This window comes from Cricetulus griseus, chromosome 4 (genome assembly GCF_003668045.3).
Source record: "Cricetulus griseus strain 17A/GY chromosome 4, alternate assembly CriGri-PICRH-1.0, whole genome shotgun sequence".
Taxonomy (NCBI): Eukaryota; Metazoa; Chordata; class Mammalia; order Rodentia; family Cricetidae; genus Cricetulus; species Cricetulus griseus.
Genome location: NC_048597.1, coordinates 2,139,504 through 2,162,229, shown reverse-complemented (window position 1 = coordinate 2,162,229; position 22,726 = coordinate 2,139,504). Strand labels below are relative to the sequence as shown.

The window sequence follows — 22,726 nt, the reverse complement described above, 5'->3', positions numbered from 1 at the left end:
ATCACAATAATGACTATTCTGACCAACATGGAATGCTGTGTGCTCTGTGCAGGGCCTGCACCCAAGCAGTCGGAGCAGGGACACGTGAGTTCATGTGTGAATTTTTCAATAGTCTGTTCTGCCCCATGCCAAGCCCAGACGTGATTCTCCTCCATCACGTGCAGGAAGGGGGCATGTGGAAGTCTGTAAACGGTGCCAGGGTCCATAGCTGCAAAGTGGCCAAGCTTAGCCAGGAGCTACTGTCCCTATCCCTCAGAGCGTGTTCAAGCTTAGAGACCAAATCCTTCCCCTACATGCCGCTATTAGCAAAACAACAGCATGTGTGTGGGAGTGCGTGTGCATGTGTGCATATGGATCAGTGTGTATGTGCTTGTGTGCATCTGTATCAGTGTGAGTACATGTGTGCATGTGTATAAGTGTGTGCACATGTGTACACATGTATGAGTATTGTGGTTGTGTGCACATGTGTGAGTGTGTGTGCATGTGTGCACCTGTATAAGTGTGTGTGTGTTCTTGTGTGCACCTCTGTATGAGTGAGTGTGTGTTCTTGTGTGCACTGTATAAGTGAGTGTGTGTTCTTGTGTGCACCTGTATGAGTGAGTGTGTGTCTCGTGTGCACCTGTATAAGTGTGTGTTCTTGTGTGCATCTGTATGAGTGTGTGTGCTTGTGTGCCCCTGTATAAGTGTGTGTGTTCTTGTGTGCACCTGTAAATGTGAGTGTGTGTACTTGTGTGCTCCTGTATGAGTGTGTGTTCTTGTATGCACCTGTATGAGTGAGTGTGTGTTCTTGTGTGCATCTGTATGAGTGAGTGTGTGTTCTTGTGTGCACCTGTATGAGTGTGTGTTCTTGTATGCACCTGTATGAGTGAGTGTATGTTCTTGTGTGCACCTGTATGAGTGAGTGTGTGTTCTTGTGTGCACCTGTATGAGTGAGTGTGTGTTCTTGTGTGCACCTGTATGAGTGAGTGTGTGTTCTTGTGTGCACCTGTATGAGTGAGTGTGTGTTCTTGTGTGCACCTGTATGAGTGAGTGTGTGTTCTTGTGTGCACCTGTATGAGTGAGTGTGTGTTCTTGTGTGCACCTGTATGAGTGAGTGTGTGTTCTTGTGTGCACCTGTATGAGTGAGTGTGTGTTCTTGTGTGCACCTGTATGAGTGAGTGTGTGTTCTTGTGTGCACCTGTATGAGTGAGTGTGTGTACTTGTGTGCACCTGTATGAGTGAGTATCTTCTTGTGTGCACCTGTGTGAGTGTGTGTGTGTTCTTGTGTGCACCTGTATGAGTGAGTGTGTGCTCTTGTGTGCACCTGTATGAGTGAGTGTGTGTTCTTGTGTGCACCTGTATGAGTGAGTGTGTGTTCTTGTGTGCACCTGTATGAGTGAGTGTGTGTTCTTGTGTGCACCTGTATGAGTGAGTGTGTGTCTTGTGTGCACCTGTATGAGTGAGTGTGTGTTCTTGTGTGCACCTGTATGAGTGAGTGTGTGTTCTTGTGTGCACCTGTATGAGTGAGTGTGTGTTCTTGTGTGCATCTGTATGAGTGTGTGTTCTTGTGTGCACCTGTATAAGTGAGTATGTGTTCTTGTGTGCATCTGTATGAGTGAGTGTGTGTTCTTGTGTGCACCTGTATAAGTGAGTGTGTGTTCTTGTGTGCACCTGTATGAGTGAGTGTGTGTTCTTGTGTGCACCTGCATAAGTGTGTGTGTGTACTTGTGTGCACCTGTATGAGTATCTTCTTGTGTGCACCTGTGTGAGTGTGTGTGTGTTCTTGTGTGCACCTGTATGAGTGAGTGTGTGCTCTTGTGTGCACCTGTATGAGTGAGTGTGTGTTCTTGTGTGCACCTGTATAAGTGTGTGTGTTCTTGTGTGCACCTGTATAAGTGAGTGTGTGCTCTTGTGTGCACCTGTATGAGTGAGTGTGTGTTCTTGTGTGCACCTGTATGAGTGAGTGTGTGTTCTTGTGTGCACCTGTATGAGTGAGTGTGTGTTCTTGTGTGCACCTGTATGAGTGAGTGTGTGTTCTTGTGTGCATCTGTATGAGTGTGTGTTCTTGTGTGCACCTGTATAAGTGAGTATGTGTTCTTGTGTGCATCTGTATGAGTGAGTGTGTGTTCTTGTGTGCACCTGTATGAGTGAGTGTGTGTTCTTGTGTGCACCTGTATGAGTGAGTGTGTGTTCTTGTGTGCACCTGTATGAGTGAGTGTGTGTGCTTGTGTGCACCTGTATGAGTGAGTGTGTGTTCTTGTGTGCACCTGTATGAGTGAGTGTGTGTGCATGAGTGTGTGTGCTATGTCCTAGGATGAGAGCACTTCATCTTAAATCTTCAGAAACATCTATGATGGGACTGATCCAGACTCCAGGAACGTGGGTTTCAGTAAGGAAACCCCGGAATTCTACGGGACCTCCTGTAGTTGTTCAGTACTTATCCCTAGCATAGGTGTGGACATTGGGCGCCCAATCCACATAGAGGGACACTCCCTGAGCCAAGATACACAGGAGTGGGCCTAGGCCCTATCCCAAAGGAAATGACAGACTCTGATGACACCCTATGGAAGGCCTCACCATCCAGGGGGAGCAGAAAAGATATGTGACAGATAAGGTTTTAGTTGGGGGGGCAGGTAGGGGAGGATGGGTGGGAGAAGGGAAATGGGATTGTCATGTAAAACAATCCTGATGCTAATTCAAATAAAAAGTTGGGGAAAAAAAGAAAGTGAAAAAAAAAAGAAAATGCTTAAGAATTGTTTCTGACAGAAAAAACTAACAGAGAAAACTGCAACTGCCCTCTTGTCTGGGTCTGTCCTAGTCTTAACCCTGACCTAGCTGCATGGAGCACCCTGAGGAAGAGTGTCCAAGCCTGGGGTTTCTCCTATCTCTGAGAGGAGGCTCGGAGCTTTGAGAGGCGAGAGTTGCTACCCCAAGTGAGGAGTAGGAAATTCCTGGGACGCAGTGGAGAGGGAGTGAAGTTCCCAACAAAGCCCAGGGGAGAACCCACATTCTTGCCCTCCTTTCATGGCCTTGGGGCAAATTGGAGGGAGGAAGATGGAGAGCTGTGGGGTATAAGGATGGCTCAAGAGCTCTGCCCATGCTTGGATAAGCTAAGACCAGGACAGACCCAGCCAAGGGAACAGCAGTAGTCACTACTGACTTTTCCTTGGCTTGGTCACATCTTGAGAGTGATTTGCATGCCTCCAACTCACTCACCAGTCTCAGGGGCTCTAAGGAACCACAGAACTAGATCCCTAGGGACCAGCAGCTTGGCGACCACAAAGAACAGACCATACTTGATTCTGACGAGACTGGAAGCCAGTAAGGGGCTGTGTGCTGGATGCCATGGAAGCTGCAATTCTTGGCGAGCTATCTCTGTGGCAACAATGGACTCGGGGTCTGGCTCATCCAGTCCTGGTCCCAGAGGCCTATGTCTAGCAGTGGCTTTGATTCTACTGAATATGCCAAGGACAGTGAGAGTGGGCAGTGCAGACAAGCTTCCTCAGGTGCTCCACACCTCCCCCAAGAGCCACAGCTGCCATCAGTGCCATGACAGGCAGGCACACACTGAGTCAGGTTTTGCAATTAGGAGAGGTTTGCTTCAGGGATTCCTCTCTAGTTTGCTCTTATGTTTCCTAAGCACAGGGTACTCCAATCATGCAGCACGGGAAATGTGGGTCATTACTCCTTGTGGCTCAGCACCAATTTCTTGGCTCTTCTCTGCAAGGCCAGGCCACTCTGGGTCTACAGACAAGATGGGGGAAGTGACATGTGAGTCCTCCAAGGCTGGTGTCTCCGAATAAGCCTTCCTAAAAAGCAGCCATGCAGGCCCTTCTGAGAATAGCAGGGGAGGGTACGGAATTGAAATAAGAGTGGTGTCACCCAGTTCCATCTGCAGCCTCTGTATCGGGTGGCCTTCTCTCTGAACACTCCCTCGGTAGACTAGCTCCATGGCCCAGGGAGGTACTATGGCCCCAACCTCTGAGGATCTGCAGGGGGTGACCAACGACCTTGGCAATGTCATGCCCATCTCCAGCAGAAGCAATGGCATTAGACTCAGAGACCACAAACATCCTTCTTGGAGAAGGAAGCTCCGGGGCAGCTGTGGTAGAGAAATGACCAAAGGGGCCCAGGACCAACAAACAGCCACAGGCTGCTTTGTCCTCCTCCCAGTATTCTGAGGGTGTAAAAGACAATGTACTAACCAGCTACACCAATTCCAGGCGGAGCCCTGCCCTGTGTGTGGCACCAGCCTGGTGTCTCAGAAAGAAAGCAACTTTCAGAGTCTCCCAACTACTGTGAATCACCCTATCTGATTCCAACGAGGGCTTAGGTGGATCTGAAGACAGCCCATTGCCTCAGACTAATGCCCTATTGCCTCAGAAATTAATTTACCTCCCGAGAGTTTCATAAGCCAAGGAAGCATTGCATTTGCATAGTCCAAACTCCCCAGCCCAGCAGGGCCACCCACTTGGTAAGTCCCAGTGAAGCCTGACCCCAAGAGCCTGGGATTTTTCAGGGTTTGGCCCTCTCTTTCTCCTCCCTGCCACACCCAGTCTAAGCTCATGGGTTCAAGTCACAGACAGAGAGGATCCTTGAAGTCTTGGCTGGGTCTCCAGGTCACTGTCTGTAATAAATGCATCCTAAATCTCCACCAGGCCTCTCTCCAGTCCCTGCAAATGTGTGCTGCCACCCAGCTCTTTGAGACCCTCTGGCTGCAGCCACCCACCTGAGACCCTCTGTGAATGTCAACTCCCTATGCGGCCAGCAATCTCTGTCCTATTCCCCACAAAGACGATCCCAAGGTCTCCTGGACACAACATGGTTCTGGAACGTTTCACTGTCCCGTCCCTGCTTCTTCTTCAAGCCTCTTGCTGACAGAACAGCACTCAGAGTAGAGGCCACTTCAGGAGACTTTCCACCGCTCTCACCTCCAGTGTTTCAGCTGCTGTGGTCTATTAACAAAACCTGAAGTCCAAAGGCTGTGTCGGCAGTCCATAGGAAACAGGTTTCCATTAACCAGAACCCTTAGAAAGCAAGCTGTGTGGACTACACCTTCCTGGCAAGGCTCATCAGCTGGGTTTGTGAGCAAAATGCTAAACTCTGCACCTGCCACCGTTGCCTTTCTTTAGATGGCCGATCACTGCTGAACTGTCTGTCATTCAGCAGATTCCCATCAGAGCAGCAGATTTTAGACATCAAGTGCTTGGCACCGAGTCTACCAGCTCACGGGAGGAAGAGGAGAAATTAGGTGGCTCCCACAAAGCAAGGCACTTAAAGGCCACAGCCGTCCATTGCTGATGAGAATGGAAAAAAGAAAACCCAGAATGGAAAAGCATCCTGGCCAACGGTGAACTAGTTATTAAACTGAGCTGGAACACAGCTCGGGTGCGCACCACGGCGCAGCTGGCTAGCCACAGAAGCCAGAGATGAAATGATGAGTACAGGGCCTCCACATCTGTGAATGGTTCGAGCCCAGAGTGGATGGGGACTGATTGCTCACCGGTGCAGAGCTTATCCTGGGGCTAGTGGAAGTGCTCTGAAATTAGACAGCTAGCGTCAAATAATTGATGTGATTTTTTTCAAACCACTGGACCATATTCCTTAAGATGCTTAAAGTGGTATTATGGGATGGCAGTGACATCTTATTGTAGGAAGAAGATAACCAGGTTTGGAACCCAGGGCTTCACAGAGGCCCTGGTAAGTGCTCTAACCATTGGGCTATATGACCTAGCACAAGACAGTTTTTTGTTTTGTTTTGTTTTGTTTTTTTAAGAAAGCCTGAGACCACCTTGCTGCTGGCAGCCAGTGAAGGGGAGGGAAAGACAGAAAATGGACAGTGTGAGGAAACAGACTTCCCTCCCCCTTGCTCCCAGCCAGCACACAGAGGCAGTAGCAGGACAGTTCGCTAGTAGCAGGATGGTTCGCTCTTACCGCTGCCTCAACAGTCCTCATGGCCTCATGTCCCCTGGGTGGCCACCCTGTGTACCTCCCTCACTGCTCTCTCTACCCAGAGCTTGGGTGGGAAGTGGCCTTGTTGCTGTGAAGGACCATCTCCAGTCCCACCCTCTGCAGGCTCTGCAGGCTGCCTCTGCATGGCTTCCTGGAGAATCTGCAAGGTGACTACAGAGCCCTGAGTGGCTACAGCCACCTGATGGGGAGGGGCACAGCTCGCTCCGGATCCCTGACCCAGGGGGCAGAGGTGAGGGCAGTGGGGGTGGAGGAGAGGTGGAGTTTCCCAAGGATCCCGACAGAGAAGAGAAGCAATAATGTCAAGCTGTTCCAGAGGAGGGAAAAAAGAAACTTCAGATCCTGGAGTCAGTTGGAAGCTTGCATTCCTTTCATGACGGCTCCACTGATCCTGTGTGGGCGGCACAGCTCCTGGCAGCGCCCGGGCGTGGGTGGTGTTCTAAGAACACAAGTTCACTGCCGCCACCAGAAACAGCACCTAGACAAGGGCTCTGTCCCTCCCCTCACAGCCACTGCAGGTCTGCTCGCCAGACACAATGCACCCCCCGGGCGCGAGCACGCGCACACGCGCGTGCACATGCACACACACCACACAGATATACCACACTACACACACACACACATACCATACATACATACCACACACACACACCACACACACCACACCACACACACACATACACCACTCATACTACACACCATACACACACACCACATACCATACACATACCACACACACACTACATAACATTTACCACTCATACTACACACCATACACACACACCACATACCACACACATCACAAGACACAAACCACACACAGCACATACAAATTCATTCTCATTCTCTCTCTCTCTCTCTCTCTCTCTCTCTCTCTCTCTCTCTCTCTCTCCCTCCCTCCCTCCTAACTGTCTCCTCCCACCAGGGTCTCACCCATGTGAGCGAGGAGCTCTGTAACTCTAGCCTGTCAGACCTCCAAATGGAGGGAAGCAAACATTAAAGTCCAGAGAAGCCCGTTGTTATCACCATAATGAGAACGGCTTTCATGAGCCCTGAGTGTCTGCAAAGAGCTTGGCAAACACAGACTAATTAAGCCTCCTGCATTCTCCCTGTCACAGATGAAGACAGCAGCAGCAGCTCGCCCAGCCTGATCTCAGGTGTCCTAGGTGACCCAGACTAAAAGGCCTGGTTGGATTTCAGGAAATCCATGACCAGCTCTGCAGGAGCAAAAAAATATTGAGCAAGGAGGAAGACAAGGTGGCTGCCGACAGGGCATTGCCTCCTACGCTCAAGCTCGCATGGGCAAAGTCCCTGGCCAAGTCACCCTGGAGCTAACTGGATGTCTGGCTTCTGAGAGGAGAGGGGCCTGGACTTCCCAATCAGCAGAGCCTCCTCCACCTTCCACCTTGTATTGGCAAAACAGGGGAGGGGGGAGGGATCACACACACGCACACATACACGCGCGCGCACACACGCACACGCGCGCACACACACACACACACACACACGAGGCCTTGGAGAGCTGGGTCTAATACATGCCCTTCCCACTCCCAGGTCACCTGTCAGCACACCTCATATCCAGGCTGGGTCTCCTACTGCCTGACAGAATGGGTGGGCCTTTCTCCATGTCAGAGGGAAAGCAGGAGTCCCATGTGCTCACTAACAGCCCAGGGAGATACTGTCTTGTTGGTGCAACGGGGAAGAGGCCACTCTGTTCACAAGAAAGCACTTCAGGAGAAGCTGTTTCCCGAACGCTGAGCCAAGCCCCTCCTCTACTGAAAGAGGAGAAGGATGAAGAGGGTAAAATTGTCATTTTTAACTAAAACCACTTTGCAAATGCCATTTCCAGAGCTAAGCACGAATCCAGGGCAGACACTTATTATTAGCATGTATGCATGAGTGCCGTGTGTGTGTGTGTGTGTGTGTGTGTGTGTGTGTGTGTGTGTGTGTGTGTGTGTCTGGGCAGGCGTGTGTGTGCTCTATGTATGTCCAACTATGCATTGTGTGTGCGTGTGTGTGTCTGTATACCAAGCATGTATGTTCATGTGTGTGCAAGTGCATGTGTATTATGTGGAGGCCAGAGGACAGACTTGGATGTCAGCCTTCCTCAGATGTCATCTACCTTGTTTTCAGAGACACAGTTTCTCACTGGGACCTGCAGCTTCCTGAGGCATCAGCCGGTTTCTCTCCCTGGTATAGGAAGAGCGCACAACCAAGCCTGGCCTTTTCCCACGTGCTGGCGTTTAAACTCAGGTCCTCCTGTTTGCATAGCAAGCACTCTACCAATGGAGCCATCTCCCCGTGGGACACTTCATTTTCAAGGACACAGTGTTACTGGGTGAACCACTGAATGAAGAACTTCAGCCTGTTGGGTCTGGTGGCTGTATTGGCAAGATGCAAACTGGTGTTTTTGCCCAACCAAACCAACCTTGTATTAATTACCGCTGTTGTCAGGGTTTGAGTATTTGTAAACACTAGATGTTGGCTATAACACCAAGAGCTCAGGAGTTTAAATTCCACCTCTTCATTGACCTGCCCATTGAACACAGGTTGAGTAACCCCGCTAGAGTCCAGTGACCCATAGCCGACAGTAACATCCCTCCCCAGGGGCCTGTGACCATCAAATGGTCCTCAAGACCTGGGCCTGAGTCAACCCTTCTCACAGCCCTGGAATTTTTTTCTTCCAGAATCAATTATATGTGCCTCAGAGCAGTCAAATAATTGGTTACTTTACTGGAGGTGCCAGCCAAATCGACAGTGCCTGTAAGGGTTCTGAAATGTGTATTTTGATCATCTAGGTATTTAGTTAGAAACAGGGACATATGGAAGAGGTAGGAAAGGAGGAAAAGGGAAAGGAAGAGAAGGGGGAAACGGTGGGAAAGGAAGGGAAGAAGACAGGGCCTATTTTAAAGGAACAGGAAGAATTTAAAATGGCGCTAACCCTCCGACAGCCTGTCTTTCTTTCAAAGTGAGAGAGGTGCCCACCACTTCCATCCAGGCAAGCAGGCCCAGCGGCACTTGGATGTGACAACCCTACTTCCTGAAGTAAAGTGGCAGAGCTAGGGACACAGGGAAGCCCCTGGAAAGAGAGAGAGTCTACCAGGAGGTAGGTAACTTGTGCGGCGCCCAGTCCGCCACGCTCACCACCTGCTCAGCACTGGTTGAAGGTGTGAACTCTCTCTGATGTGAGAGTGGAGTAGCCACACCCTGTTGTCCCGTACAATGAGCTTCAGATCTGGAATGCCATCCCGTGCCAGTACTCTCAGACGAGACTCACCATCCCATGTCACCTGCTGAGGGGACTGAAATGCATTTCTCAGGTCATTTCCATCACGGTCCAGAAACTTCCAGATCCAAAGCCCAGAAATGCTAAAGAAGGGTCATACTTTTTTGGATAGGGAAAAGCAGAAATGTCTGGGTTCAAAAAGAGGTCGGGGACCACTGGCATGGACTTCATACCCACTGAGAGGACCCAGTTTCCCTGTGGTGGCTAACACAGAGGGGTTGGGACATGGGCAGAGCCCTCATATCTTTGTGTGTCAATCTGAGGACCCAAGAAACAGCATAAGAAGCAATAAACACAGACTTGTCATTTGAACTTACAAACCCACCAGCTAAGTCACCAAATTATTGCAAGCACAGTCTAGCTGGTCCTCATTTCTCTGTGCACAAAGTCCCCAGCTAACGTCCATTTTTGAGATGAGCATGTATTCTTGAGCCACATGGAGAGTGTGACCTAACAATCAAACAGAATGGTTACAGGTTTCCATCTCAAGTGGTTATTCCTGAGAAGTGAGACCACGGCAGGGTGAGAGGGCAGTATCCATTTGTTGATCCCAGTGGGACTTTCTTTAATGTTGCCCAATTTCTTTTCCATCTGTTTCTAAATTTCAAAAGCAAATTTGGTTTTTGAAGTAGCTGTGGCTGACCTTTAGGTGATCATGGCTGCTGCGACACCTGACTGGACTGTTACAGGTAACTCGAAGGTCTCAGAATGGAAAGCCCACACTGGCTATTTTGCTGAGCATGCCAGAGACCTGAGCTTCAGCAAAATACAAAGGTGAGAATGGCCGTTCAAGGACTGGTGATACCATCATGCTCTCCATATCTCTTCCTGCAACCTCCCTCCTATTCTAAATTTAATATTAAGAAATTAGTAATATGGGCATGGTGGTGCATGCCTTTAGTGCTAGCACATGGGAGGAAGAGGCAGGCAGAACTCTGTAAGTTCAAGGATTGCCTGGTTTATAGAGCATGTTCCAGCCAAAACTACATAGTGAGACCCTGCCTCAAGAAAAAAAACAAAAAACAAAACAAAAAAGGAAAAGCAAGTGGGCCAGAGAGAGAGATCAGGTGGTAGAGTGCTTGCTGTGTAAACATGAAGACCTGGTCTGCTCCCAGTGCTGGAAAGTCAGAGACAAGAGAGTCCCTGGGACTTGTCAGCCACCTGGTCTAACCATCAAGTCCTGGTCTCAATGAGAAACCCTGTCTCAAAATCACAAGATGGGAAGGTTCTGAGGACTGTCACTTGGCCTCCACATACATGTGCACACACGTACACCCACAGGAACACATACCCAGATACACACACATATATGCACAAACACATGCACACACACACACACACACACACACACACACACACACACTCATTCAAGCATGCACACAAAAGTAAAGTATAGAAAGTTAGAACATACACAAGTCACTGCCTCAAATTTCCTTGGCTGATGCCATTTCCCAAGAACCCCTAGAGTGGTAGGCCACCAGTTCCAGAGTCCTCAGGACAGACTGCACCAAGAACAGGCACCACACTGACAGAACTTTCCAATAAAACACCAGTCCTTTCAAGACCTAAGGTCTTAGCTAGAAAGTGTAAAACAAAAACAAACAGATCCTGATTTTCAGCTAAGCCTGGGAAGCCTTTGTTGAGACAGATCAAAGCTCTCAGGCTCCTTCTGAGACTGACTGTGTTTGTCAGATGTGGGGTTTCTAAGTCCCTTGGAGCAAAAAGGGACAGGGAGACTCCTTCAGCACTTCACAGGTGGATGCCAAAGGTGGCCTTGAGGGTCTGCACTGACCTGGCTCCTTCTGGTGGAAACAGCATGAAGATACAAAAGGCTCTCCTGTGTCATCACAAATGGAGCCTCTGGGATCCTCATCACCGGGACTGAGATTCGGGGTCTTTGGATGATATTAGACCAACCAGGGTGCCTAGCCATTTGGCAAATCATCCCCTCCCAATCTTTTAACTTTTAATCATGAAATCCCCACCCTTATGCCCTGTCTTAGAGGGAACAAGTGAGGAAGGTGAAGGGTGGAGACAGCAAGGGTCAAAATGAAGGGCAACAGTGAGGAGAGGAGATTGCTGGCCTAAGAAGTCAGCCATACAGCTGGTTCTCAAACACAAGCCTCCCCGGCAAACCACCAAGCCCAACAAAGCTGCCCCCCAACCCCCATCCGCCTTGTACATCTCACACCTTAGTTCCCGAGCTCTCTGCTGTCCTCCACATCCTCCTCTTGCCTTCTCCCATTTTGAATACACCGGTTATTCTCAAACCTTGACATAAAATCTCATGCATTTCTCCCTTTCTGAGACCATCCCTCTGTTCCTTTTCCCTCTACCAAAATACCAAGATGAAGGCCTTACAGCATTTGGGGAATATGTGTTGGGCAGTGGGGAGCCCTGCAGGTGGACAGAAAATAGGAACATATTCAAAAGCTTTTCACTGCAGATGGGTCAAGGTGCACTTGACATATGTTCCCTGGTACACAGTAAACCCTTGACTGAGGACCTGTCATGTGTTAGGTGCCATTAAGTTGCTGGGTTTAGCAGGTGTGTAAACTTGGGTTTGCTTAAGTGTTTTTTGAGGACACAGCCCTGGGGACTTCCTCCTTGATGAGAGGGTCAGGTGGTTATGAGCATTTGGAAAGACTCCATCCTTTACCCATCTTCTGGAGACACCTGTGACATGAAATCCCTGAGTAGACTTACCTACTGTTTCCCTCTCTTGTTGGTCACCATAAAAAAGGAGCTCATGTCATCAGTACTGCCACTGCCACTGTGCTGTGAGTCGCCAGGGTGAACATATTCTGTGTGCAGTTGCTGGAGACCTTGGTGAACCCTCCTGTTGGTGTTGGTATAGACCTGGCTTTGATAGGAAACTTTAGCCCTCAGGCATGGGGGATGAGAAAAGGCAAGCCATGGACATGATTCTGTGATGGCTTTACCCACAAGGGAGGAGCATTGGTGGCATCCAGGGCTCCAGGTGGGAATAAGACCCCAAGGATGCAGCATGACTGGAGGGCTGGATACAGCAGAGACAGGGCCACTGGGCAGAAGAAACACACAGCTAGCAATAGCTCTCCTGAGAACAAGCCATGTGTCAACAGCCACCAGCAGACTGATGCCTACAGGGGGAAAAGTCCAGAGCAGCACAGTGCCACTCAAGGAGATTGACTTCCAAAGGTGGCCCTGGCTTTTAAAAGCTTCTAAATCCTGTTTCCTCAAATACTCTCTCTTCTTCACTACATCACACCTTCCTCAGTGGTTTCAATTTTTAATTTTATATATCCAGGTATTTTGCTCATATATATACAGCATACACATACAGTGCCTGTGAGGCCAGAAGAGGATGTCCCTGTGACTGGAGTTACAAATGGCTGTGAGCTGATATGTGGGTGCTGGGAATCCAACTCAGGTCCTCTGGAAGAACAGCCAATGCTATTAACTACTAAGCCATCTCTCCAGGCCACCTTAGGGGTTTCTTAAATCAAAAGGAGACTTCACAGGATTCAGACACCCCCAGAGAGCACAGAGGAGCCCTGCCAACTGGAATGTGGGTCCCTCCAGACACCCCCAGAGAGCACAGAGGAGCCCTGCCTACTAGAGTGTGGGTCCCGCCAGATACCCAAAGAGAGTGCAGAGGAGCCTTGCCAACTGGAGTATGGGCCCCTCCAGCCAAGGACACACCTAGCCCACTGGCTTCAGAGCTGCCTCTGGAGCTGAATAGGGCTCCAGGCATTTCATTATTTTGCTTTTGCTTCTGGCACTTCTTAAAACAAACCTCAAAGATGAAAAAACTCCTGTCTAAAATGCATTCCTTTTAGAATCCAAGAAATGACTCACAGAGGCTGGGCTGGCATTCATGGTCCCACTAAGATGATTAGCTGCAGAAATCCTATTTTTGAAATGTAGACTTTGTACCCTACATATTCTTCTAGAACAAAATAGGAGAAATATAACTCTACAGGGGGCTGTGAGGAGGAATGACACTCCTGTTTACATATTTAGCATCATTTAAATACATGCTATTTACCACTTACTTTATGTTTCACTGTTTATTTTTAACACAGGATTAAAGAGATTGAAAGAAAAGACTCAGTAGAGCCACTCACAGTGTTCTTGAGAAAACATGGCACCCACGTATGAGCCGGAATCTAAGGAGTTTGGTTTTCACCCAAATGTCCAGTGAGCGATGAGGGATACTCTTCACCCTGACAGAGGAAAAAAATTCTGATACTTGGCACATGTACAGACAAACTTTGAGAAAGGTAGAAATGAAATAAGCCAGCCATGAAGTGGCAGATGCTGTGGGCACCACCTTTGACATCTGATTCGCAGAGACAGAGTAGAATGGGACGCCAAGGCTGGGGAAGGGGGCTGTTATTTAATGAGCAGACTGCGTGTGGGGCGATGAGAATGCTCTGGAGCTGTAGGTTAGGGATGGTTACAAATCAATGTGAACATGTTTGGTGTCTTTGAAATGAACCCTAAATATGGTTGCATTGGGAAATTTTATGAAATGCAGATTTTACCACAATAAACATTGTTTGCTCTGGAAGCAGACATTGAGAAATATTGGTGGCCTGAGGCTTCTTTCTGCTTCTTTTTCTTTTCTTTCTTTTTTTTGGGGGGGGGGGGACAGGGTTTCTCTGTATTGCTTTGGAGGCTGACCTGGAACTCGCTCTGCAGACCAGGCTGGCCTCAAACTCACAGAGATCCACCTGCCTCTGCCTCCCCAGTGCTGGGATTAAAGGTGTGAGCCACCAACGCCTGGCTCTCTTTCTGCTTTCTTTTCATCTTGGCAATGCCATTTTCCCCAAGATGACCAAGCGACTCGCTCTTCAATGCCAATCATTGGTCAGGCCTCTCCCACCTCATCACAGACTAGTCCAGGTCCAATGGGGCAAAGTGGCTTTCTGATGGCCATGCAATGGTCAGCCAGCAGGGCACAGGTGCCACTGTCCTCCCTGGGGGACAGGGCAGATCTCAGCTGTAGGAGCCTGATGTCTCTGAGACTTGTGTGAAGTATTTGTGTCTGTTACCCAAGTTTACACACCACCCCTTTGTTCTGGTGTGGTAAGCCTCTCACTGTCACCATTTTCAAAGCAGCATGGTCCTCAGCTGGGCCATAAAAGCCAGCCCTAGTCTAAATCCACCCTTTCGTGGTTAACTGTGTGGGTAGCCCTGGTTTCTAAAAAAAAGTTTTATTTGTGTGATAACTCCTACATGGAAATGTTGTTCACAATGAGTGTCGGTTCAAGAACAATGACTGCACTGAACTCCAACCTGAGAGGAGTGTGCTCTTGTTGGAGACTTACACAGGGAATAAATTAGCCAGAATACAGATCTCTGAGACCTTCTGATATGAATGAAGTTGTTGGAATACACGCTCATCCTATGTGTGTTTTTATGCTTCCCATGCAGGATGCGTTACATGTTTCAGAATCGCATGTGAAAGACCTTACAGAGCAGGGAAAGCAGCCACCGTGCTCCAGAGATAACCTGCAGCATCTATCAGAACCTTTTAAACACGCAGTGTCCAGGACATCAGGTTTTTCTCTCTACAGTTCACCAGGTGGGTTTTGGTAAAGTAGGGACCATGGAACACTGACTGATCCAACACAGACAAAACCATCAAGTAAACTTCACAAACGGTGTCTAGAAACAGCTGACCTGAACAAGGACCCCAGACTGACAGCTCAGAAACCAGCATAGGACTGAACCGGCCCCCTGCATGTGGGCATCAGTTAGGAGACCTGTGAAGTCTATGGGGCCTCTGGCAGTGGATCAGTATTTATGCCTAGTGTACAAATGGACTTTGGGAGCCCACTCCACATAGAGCGATACTCTCTCAGCCTAGGCACATGGGGAAGGGCCCAGGCCCTGTGCCAAATGATGTGACAGACTCTGAAGATCCCCATGGAAGGCCTCACCCTTTCTATGGAGCAGAAGAGGAATGGGATAGGGGTTGGCGGGGGGGCCCCGCAATGGGAGGAGAGGAGGGAGAGGAAACTGGGATTGATATATAAAACAAGATTTTTTTCTAATTTAAATAAATAAAAATAATATACAAAAACAATAGAATGTTGTCTGCATTTTATCCATGAGCAGACAATCCCATCCCTCTACTGGAGCATATCTGGAGGGTTGTCATCTCAGGCCTGCTTGCTTCACCATTCTTCGTTGTACATCCCTCTGAGGGCACATTCCCTGGGAGCAAAGAGGCCAGGAAATGGATAAGCCCATTGCCAACAGTCTGCAGGGGGCTGCATCAGGCAGACCTCTTTGCTTAGGACTTTGGGGAAACACCACATTCAAAGCCAATTCAGAGGGGCAGCTGGATTCTTGCCACAGTCAAGAGGTGGCCGCCATGTTCACCTGCCAGCCTCCATTTCCAGTAAGTTTCTAGGTAGATAGCTCTCACTTGGGATGGATAACTTCCCTTTGGCTCTGTGGATCCTGTACCCCAACTGTTTGTCCTGTAACCGGCATGGAAAAGACAGGGTTTTACTGGGGAGCCTAAGGGAAAAACCCAACAGCCCTTCCCAATAAAGTTTACATCTTGTGGTCATGGAAGGCAAGTGACCCTGGGGTGTGATGTGAACCCAGCCCTGGAGCACCCTGGGGGAAAACCAGCTGGCCCACAGAAGGCCCATGTGGGTGGCCCTTGCTCTGCTGTGGAGGGCCCCTGGCGCCAGCAAGTCCCCAGCCTTTGGGAATACCCCTGACTGCTAAGAGACATAAGCTGCCAGCCCAAATTCTACTCTCCCTCCTTCTCCACCTTCTAATTCTGCTATTGGGAGTTTGCTCCTAAAAGGCCAAGGGCAAGGGCCCTGAGGCAGGCAGCTCTGCAGAACCTTGCAGGGCTGAGCCCAGCACTGTGGTGGGGGTGTGAAGATGGCAACCTGTATGCTTTCATCTGGGATTGAAAGGTGGGCCCTGAATAACATAGACAGCTTGAAGGTCAGAACCACCCATGAAATGTTGAGAAATTCCACCTGCGAGGCCGGTGCTCACCCCACATGTGGCACCCACCCATCTGTCTTATGTATCATGAGACCTTGTCGTACATCCCTGGCAGACCACAAAGTAATGAATAATGAAGCAGAAGAGTCCAGACGCCAGCCTGTCCTTTTTCACTCAACTTCTCTCTATTTCTCTGTGACCATAGTTCTTGTTCATCTGCAGTCTGGCTTTAGAACAATGCTTCAGTTGTCTGGGGCCAGCTGTAGCCTGCACATCTTACACAGGACATGCAAAAAGACCCATAATAAACCTGGCCTTGTTCCTTTCAAAATAAGACACCTTCCCCTCTAGTTACTCACTAGAGAGCAAGTGAGTTTCTTTTTAAGTCACAGATGAGCTTTGGGTCCATGTAGCTGGCTTACTGGCTCTTGGGTCCTCATGTCTGTACTGCAGACACTTTCCATCGCCCAGCTCTACAGGATGACACAGTCCCTGAGGAGAGAGCGTGGTCCTTGAGAGGCAAGCACATTTCACTCACCTATCCAACTAAGTTGTGCTTTGCAGTACTGGCATGTCTTCTGTGAGAAACACAACAGAACATAAACTGTTTTTCCTGAGGAGTCTTTGTGTTGAGCGGCTTTCCATTTCTGTCACAGACACCCGTGATACATCATCTTCTAGAACACAGAGGATTATTTTGGCTCCTATCCCAGAGGTGTCAGCCCAAGACCCAGTGCAAGGTGGCACATTCCGGCGGCACAGTATGGCAGAGCAAAGCCAGAAACCTCACACCTGGAGTATGAACAGGAGCTGGTGTTCCAATACCCCCTTCAGGGGCACAGCCCTGGTGGCCTCCTCCCACCACAGCTCTCTTCTTTCTGCTGCCTCCCAGGCGCACAATGGGCTGGGGGCTAATCCTTCAGTACACAGTCACAAACTGCAGAAATGGCAGTCACCACAAGGGTTAGGCTTTCCAAGACACCTCCATCACCTCGTGTTCCCTTCCTTCTGAACCGCGGGGTGAGCGGGGGTGGGGGGGAGGGGGGTGGGGGGGGAAGCACTGCAGCTCCCACACCCATTGGAATTTGGGATTGGGCGTCTGATGGAAGGACCGGCCTACCAATCAGAACGCAGAAGGCGGGAAGTGCCAGGGGATGGCCCGTTGCCTTTCTGTTGCTCCACCATGGTGGGGAGTCTGTCCCTGGCTCCCGTCACAGGCAGCCCTTCTCCTCTCTCCCTTCCCTGCCTGTGGCTTCTGCCTGGTCACCAGCCCAACACCAAGCCCCACTGGGACACTAGCAGCTCTGTCTTGCTGGTACTAGGTCCCTCCTTATGCTCCCCAAGAGGGCCACGGCATGGGTCCATGGGATGCTACCCAGCTTCCTCATCATTTCTCAACTGTGGGTCTGTGAATTAGACTGTCAAGAGGCAGAGTGACCAGAGGAAACCCAACGCAGTGTACGGATACCTGCCTGCATCGTGGTTACACATGGAGGCACTCCAGGAAAAGGCCAGAGTCCGCGCCGAGGAGCTGTGATGGTCGGCTTTAATTGTCAACTTGATACAACCTGAGTCACCTGCGATGCGAGTCTCAGGGAAGGATTGGCTAGCTCCATTTGACGTACAGGCATTTCTGCTGGGAATTCTTAATGCAGGTGGAAAGAGCTGCCCACCGTGGGCAGAACCCTGGGTTTGTGACCTGGACTATATAAACACGGAGAGGAAGCCGTGAGCAGGTAAGCATGCGTACATGAACCCACTGCACTCTGCTTTTGACTGTGGGTTGTCTTATAACCAGCTACTTCAAATTCTTACCGCTTTGATTTTTCCCACAGTGATGATCTGTAACCTAGAGCAAGCCCTCCCTCTGTCCCCTAAGTTACTTCTCGTCAGGGTGTTTTATCACAGCAACATGAAAAAATAAAAAATAATAAAAAATAAAAACTTAGGTGTAATAATTCAAATGGGAAATGTTTCCACAGCTAGTCTTGGACATTTAAACACTTGGTCCTCAGGTGCTGGCACACTTTGGGGAAGTTTAGGAGGCACAGCCTGGCTGAAGGAAGTGCTTCACTGAGGGCTTTGAGAGTTTATAGCCTCAGGCCACCTCCAGTTCTTCTCTCTCTCTCTCTCTCTCTCTCTCTCTTCTCTCTCTCTCTCTCTCTCTCTCTCAGCTTTGTGGTTGAAGATGTGATTTCTCAGTGGTCTGCTCCTGACACTTGCTGACAACCCTCCACCTGGACAAAAAGGATTCTTATCCCTCTGGAACCATAGCCAAAATCAACTCTTGGTTAAGTTGCCTTTGGTCATAGTGCTTTATCACAGCAATGTAAAAGTCACTAAGAGATAAGACAACACCACCATCACTCAAGGACAGTCCATCCTATAAAGAAGTAGCCGGACAAAGGAAGAACCTGTGAGCCCCCAGGCGTGGCGGGTGGAGGTAGACACACGGAAAATGTCACAGTAGGATCAGGGCCGTCAGGGTGGTTCAGACCCCGCTGAAGTCGTCTCGGGCTGATGTGTGTCTGTCTACCATCATCTCATGATTGACGCCCAGCCATCCTCCCGGAAGAGATGGAAACACATTCGCAAATCCATGCCCTGCAATAGACAAGTAAGTAGGGGGCAGACCAAGAGCGCCATTACATCTGTTTCTCCTCAGTTCCTCACAATAATCCTGAGGCTGAAGTAGCATGATTTGGATTAGGGACCTCTGCCATCCATTCTAGGCATCTCCAGATAATATAGATATATTAGTCGGCTGTTAGTGCAGCAAAACCCCAGAGACTGAACTTAAAGAGGAAGCGTTTGCTTTGGCTCACAACTTTGAAGGGTCATGTTCAGTTAACTCATAGCTTAAGGGCTGCAGAGCACATGTTGGAGGGAAAGGTTTACCTCATGAAGGCTGTGCAGCAAAGTGCAAAGAAAGTTCCTGGGGTTCCACAGTCTCCTTCAAGGTCCTATCAACTCACTGAACTAAGACCTCACCCCATCCCCATCCCGAAAAGACTCACCACCTCCCAATAGCACCACACACTGGAAACCAAGCATTCAACACACAAGTGCTTGGAGAACATTCTAGAAACAACCTGTATCGCCAGGAGACTCCCCTTCACCTGGGCCTTAATGTAAAGTGCCGAGGCTCCTTTGCTACAAAATGCAGCATATTCATACACTAGGCATATTCATACCCCAGGCTCCAGGGTTGGGGCCTGGGCTTGTTTGGGACAATGAGAGACAGGGGCATTAACCAGGGCCCTGTGCCTTGCCGCAGAATTCTAGTTCCAGTCACCGTCAGCCTGGAGAGCAACAGCAGCAGTGTTGGGTAGAGCAGTAAACGGGGTCTCAGCCCAGCTTGTGTATGGTTGCTCCACTGGACCCAAATGCAAAGCCTGCCCTGGATGCTTCCCAAGAGAGTACTTACTGTTGGGGTAAACTTTGGATTAAAGGGTTAAAGGCATGTGCTGTGGGTGGTGTTGTGTGTAAGAGATGTTACCCTGAGCTGGCCACAAGGCAAGGAACAAGCAGTGTACAATCTGCCAGGGGCTTGGAAAACCCCAGACAACATGCCATGGGCCAGACCCAGTCCCTGCTGAGGTTTGCATCGTGCTCTCTGCGAGGAGGTCACTGTCCTGTGCCCACAGCAGCCACCTAGGAGAGTGCGGTGACATTAACTCATTCCCCCCTCCCACCCAGAAGGTTCTTCCTCCCCTAAAAGCATGCTTTTAAAGAAATTGCCCCCAAATAGTCACAGCAAAGTTGAACGCTAACAAAACACGCCATTAAGTGTGTATATGACTTCCTCCCAGGACGTTCTGTTCTGATGTGTGTGTGGGGGGATGGTGAGAGCGCCTATTTACAGACCACCCTCATTGCCCCCACTCACCCATACTTTATTTAAACTGCCTCCAGGCAAAGAAACCAAAGCAGATTCTATCTTTTTCTTCAGGTCTGTGTAGCTAATTAGTCAATAGCTGGTTCTGAAAGTGGAGCCGTGATATAAGACATTTCTTCATCCTCCCCCCCCCATTTTGCTTTTACTTTCATTGTTGAGGTAACAAAACCAAGTTCAGGAAGGAAGGAGTTATTCTGGCTCGTGCCTTACGTGCCTTACGGGTACTGACTGTCACGTCTTACAGGTACCGTCCGTCAGGGCGAGAGCCTAAGGCAGCTGGTCACAGTGCGTCTGCAGCCAGGAAGCAGGCTGTTGGTGCTTAGCTCACTCTCTCCTTTTTATCCAGTCCAGTTGATGGGATGGTGACACCAACATTCAGGGTGTCTTCACTCCTCAGTTAAACCTCCCTGGAGACACCCTCACAGACGTGCCCCATCCTGCTGAGTGCAGTCAAGAGTGACCCTCTTAGGATTTTGCTAACTCCAGCAAATCATATCCTGCCCCAGATCCTCCCCTCTCTGTTCTTTTAATTTTATGCAGAATAGCACACAATGCACATGCCTGTAGATGCTGCCATGGTTAACCTTCACTGTCGACTGTGTTTAGAATCACCATGGAAACGCCTCTCTGAGCACATCTGTGAGGGATTTCCTAGACTAGGCTTACTAAGGTGGGAAGACCCACCCTAAATGTGGGCAAGACCATGCCAGGGGCTGGGGTCTCTGACTAAATATATGGGAGGAAGCTACGCACCAGCATTCATTGCTCTCTGATTCCTGAGAGTGGACTCAACATGACCGGCTGCTTCGGGACCCTGCTGCCACAGTGTACTGTACCCCCCTCACAGTCAGTCAAAATAATCCTTGAAATTGCTGCTTGTCAAGTATTTGGACCCAGAAACAATAAAAGTAACTACTACGTATGTTTGTGTGTATCCCTAGAGCAAAACTCTCGTCATGTTTCCTATCTGAATGAAAGTCTTGCAAGCTGCCTGTGTCTCCTGGATTGCGTCTGTCCCTCTACCAGGGCTCATGGTGGTTAAGGCTTCCCCATAACTTTTCCCAGGGAGGAGATTCAACCTCTAAGTCGGACTGGCTCCATCCATGGCACAGCTGTAAGGCATGACCCGGGTGACATCCATTCATGTTCAGCCACTGCTTCTAGAAGCTTAGAAAGAACTTCCATCCCCACACTGTCAGGTGACCTTGACCTCTCTCCAGAGAGAACCTGTTTTAAGTTTCACACATCTATGGCCATCATAGCAGGTTTTTACCTTAGGCTTCTCTGTGTTGTTATCCTGGTTTCTCCCTCTCCCTGGGTTCTGGGCAACCTGGCCCTGTTCCTGCTCCCAATTCCTCTCCTTCGCCCTCCCCCGTGTTTTCTCCTCAGCACCAGCATGCCACTCTGCCCACCAGCCCTCTCCTGGGCCTGGGCCTTCTCCTTAGGGAACCTTTCCTGGTCACAGGGCCTCTCTAATCCTCGGGCTCTCTCCCAGCCCCAGGGATCACTCTTCTCCAGGCTGCCTTCCCTCATCCTGGGATCCATCTCTGACAAGTGATTGCTCCCATAATTAATACCTTTGCTCCGTTCCCTTTCCCAATAAACTCCATGTGGGTTTGTTGAATTTAGCCCTCTGAGCGTGAGCTCCTAAGGCATGTGTGGCACCAGAGGGTTGTCAGGTCTGTGCCTACCCTCATTAAAAGGTAGCTGACATGGCCAGGAGGAGGAGATAAGACACCCCTCAAGGAGAAGACAAAGTGGGGAAGTGTCTTTTCCCAGGGATGGGGAGGCACTGCAGGTACAGAGAACAACCTGGGCGACTGCACACAGCAGCCCTGTGAAGGAAGAGCCCAACCTTGAACTGGGCACCAAGAGCTGAGGCAGGTTGGTTTTGTTGTGGTTGGTTAGTTGATTGGGGGCTTTGCTTGATTTTGGCAAAATGCCTCTTCACAGGCTCAGAGTGGAGGTAAGAAGGCAGAGAGTCATAATCAGCCTGGAGCTGACAACAAAGCAGCCAAAGAAAATAGCTTTTCTTTTTAAAGACACCAACAGCACAAGAAGTGCTCCCCTGTCTGTCTGTCTGGGTGGCTGTCTGTCTTGGTCAGTTTTGTTCTTCTCTCCCTTCTTCAATCTCTATCCCTGCCTCTCTCTGTCTCTGTCTCTGTATCCATCATCTCTCCTCTGCTGGAATTTCTGTTTCTCTATCTGTGTGTGTGTGTGTGTGTGTGTGTGTGCGCGTGTGTTTGTGTGTGTCTGTGTGTGTGTTTGTGTGTGTGTGTGTCTGTGTGTGTGTGTTTGTGTGTGTGTGTCTGTGTGTGTGCGTGTGTTTGTGTGTGTGTCTGTGTGTGTGTGTCTGTGTGTGTGTGTGTCTGTGTCTGTGTATGTGTGTGTGTGTGTGTCTGTGTGTCTGTGTCTGTGTATGTGTGTGTGTGTGTCTGTGTGTGTGTCTGTGTGTGTCTGTGTGTGTGTGTCTGTGTGTGTCTGTGTGTGTGTGCATGTGTGTGTGTGTCTGTGTGTGTGCGTGTGTGTTTGTGTGTGTGTGTGAGTGTGTGTGTGTGTGTGTGTGTGTGTGTGTGTCTGTGTGTGTGTGTGTATGTGTCTGTGTGTGTGCATGTGTGTGTGCATGTGTG

General features: G+C 49.6%; 1 long non-coding RNA gene across 1 annotated transcript in view; it reads right to left on the bottom strand.

Annotated features, from left to right (window-relative positions):
* Positions 1-13,583, bottom strand: part of LOC118238767 — a 46,390-nt gene extending 32,807 nt beyond the window's left edge. Inside the window, exon 1 of the long non-coding RNA XR_004769843.1 lies at positions 13,345-13,583. This is a non-coding gene — a long non-coding RNA (uncharacterized LOC118238767). The remainder of the gene's footprint in view (positions 1-13,344) is intronic.
* Between the last annotated feature and the right edge of the window lie 9,143 nt (positions 13,584-22,726).